The sequence below is a fragment of the Lithobates pipiens genome, unplaced genomic scaffold, assembly GCF_037356315.1.
Source record: "Lithobates pipiens isolate NorthernLeopardFrog02 unplaced genomic scaffold, aLitPip1_a1.2 Scaffold_162, whole genome shotgun sequence".
NCBI classification, from domain to species: Eukaryota; Metazoa; Chordata; class Amphibia; order Anura; family Ranidae; genus Lithobates; species Lithobates pipiens.
The window spans coordinates 1,227,138-1,230,190 of NW_027507750.1; positions in this window are offsets into that span (position 1 = coordinate 1,227,138).

The following is a 3,053-nucleotide window of genomic DNA, read 5'->3' on the forward strand; positions in this document are numbered from 1 at the left end:
GAGATGATCGGACATCAGACGTGACATCTGGTTGATCGGGACTCGGTGGGATGGGAGATGATCGGACATCAGATGTGACATCTGGTTGATCGGGACTCGGTGGGACGGGAGATGATCGGACATCAGACGTGACATCTGGTTGATCGGGACTCGGTGGGACGGGAGATGATCGGACATCAGATGTGACATCTGGTTGATCGGGACTCGGTGGGACGGGAGATGATCGGACATCAGATGTGACATCTGGTTGATTGGGACTCGGTGGGACGGGAGATGATCGGACATCAGACGTGACATCTGGTTGATTGGGACTCGGTGGGACGGGAGATGATCGGACATCAGATGTGACATCTGGTTGATTGGGACTCGGTGGGACGGGAGATGATCGGACATCAGACGTGACATCTGGTTGATTGGGACTCGGTGGGACGGGAGATGATCGGACATCAGATGTGACATCTTGTTGATTGGGACTCGGTGGGACGGGAGATGATCGGACATCAGATGTGACATCTGGTTGATTGGGACTCGGTGGGACGGGAGATGATCGGACATCAGATGTGACATCTTGTTGATTGGGACTCGGTGGGACGGGAGATGATCGGACATCAGATGTGACATCTTGTTGATTGGGATTCGGTGGGACGGGAGATGATCGGACATCAGATGTGACATCTGGTTGATCGGGACTCGGTGGGACGGGAGATGATCGGACATCAGACGTGACATCTGGTTGATCGGGACTCGGTGGGACGGGAGATGATCGGACATCAGATGTGACATCTGGTTGATTGGGACTCGGTGGGACGGGAGATGATCGGACATCAGACTGTGACATCTGGTTGATTGGGACTCGGTGGGACGGGAGATGATCGGACATCAGATGTGACATCTTGTTGATTGGGACTCGGTGGGACGGGAGATGATCGGACATCAGATGTGACATCTGGTTGATTGGGACTCGGTGGGACGGGAGATGATCGGACATCAGATGTGACATCTGGTTGATTGGGACTCGGTGGGACGGGAGATGATCGGACATCAGATGTGACATCTGGTTGATTGGGACTCGGTTGGGACGGGAGATGATCGGACATCAGATGTGACATCTGGTTGATTGGGACTCGGTGGGACGGGAGATGATCGGACATCAGATGTGACATCTTGTTGATTGGGACTCGGTGGGACGGGAGATGATCGGACATCAGATGTGACATCTGGTTGATCGGGACTCGGTGGGACGGGAGATGATCGGACATCAGATGTGACATCTGGTTGATCGGGAACTCGGTGGGACGGGAGATGATCGGACATCAGATGTGACATCTGGTTGATTGGGACTCGGTGGGACGGGAGATGATCGGACATCAGATGTGACATCTGGTTGATTGGGACTCGGTGGGACGGGAGATGATCGGACATCAGACGTGACATCTGGTTGATTGGGACTCGGTGGGACGGGAGATGATCGGACATCAGAGTGACATCTGGTTGATCGGGACTCGGTGGGACGGGAGATGATCGGACATCAGACGTGACATCTGGTTGATCGGGACTCGGTGGGACGGGAGATGATCGGACATCAGACGTGACATCTGGTTGATTGGGACTCGGTGGGATGGGAGATGATCGGACATCAGATGTGACATCTGGTTGATCGGGACTCGGTGGGACGGGAGATGATCGGACATCAGATGTGACATCTGGTTGATTGGGACTCGGTGGGACGGGAGATGATCGGACATCAGATGTGACATCTGGTTGATTGGGACTCGGTGGGACGGGAGATGATCGGACATCAGATGTGACATCTGGTTGATTGGGACTCGGTGGGACGGGAGATGATCGGACATCAGATGTGACATCTGGTTGATTGGGACTCGGTGGGACGGGAGATGATCGGACATCAGACGTGACCATCTGGTTGATTGGGACTCGGTGGGACGGGAGATGATCGGACATCAGATGTGACATCTGGTTGATTGGGACTCGGTGGGATGGGAGATGATCGGACATCAGATGTGACATCTGGTTGATTGGGACTCGGTGGGACGGGAGATGATCGGACATCAGACGTGACATCTGGTTGATCGGGACTCGGTGGGACGGGAGATGATCGGACATCAGATGTGACATCTGGTTGATTGGGACTCGGTGGGACGGGAGATGATCGGACATCAGACGTGACATCTGGTTGATTGGGACTCGGTGGGACGGGAGATGATCGGACATCAGACGTGACATCTGGTTGATTGGGACTCGGTGGGACGGGAGATGATCGGACATCAGATGTGACATCTGGTTGATTGGGACTCGGTGGGACGGGAGATGATCGGACATCAGATGTGACATCTGGTTGATTGGGACTCGGTGGGACGGGAGATGATCGGACATCAGATGTGACATCTGGTTGATTGGGACTCGGTGGGACGGGAGATGATCGGACATCAGATGTGACATCTGGTTGATTGGGACTCGGTGGGACGGGAGATGATCGGACATCAGATGTGACATCTGGTTGATTGGGATTCGTGGGACGGGAGATGATCGGACATCAGATGTGACATCTGGTTGATCGGGACTCGGTGGGACGGGGAGATGATCGGACATCAGATGTGACATCTGGTTGATCGGGACTCGGTGGGACGGGAGATGATCGGACATCAGATGTGACATCTGGTTGATTGGGACTCGGTGGGACGGGAGATGATCGGACATCAGATGTGACATCTGGTTGATTGGGACTCGGTGGGACGGGAGATGAACGGACATCAGACGTGACATCTGGTTGATTGGGACTCGGTGGGACGGGAGATGATCGGAAATCAGACGTGACCATCTGGTTGATTGGGACTCGACATCTGGTTGATTGGGACTCGGTGGGACGGGAGATGATCGGACATCAGATGTGACATCTGGTTGATTGGGACTCGGTGGGACGGGAGATGATCGGACATCAGATGTGACATCTGGTTGATTGGGACTCGGTGGGACGGGAGATGATCGGACATCAGATGTGACATCTGGTTGATCGGGACTCGGTGGGACGGGAG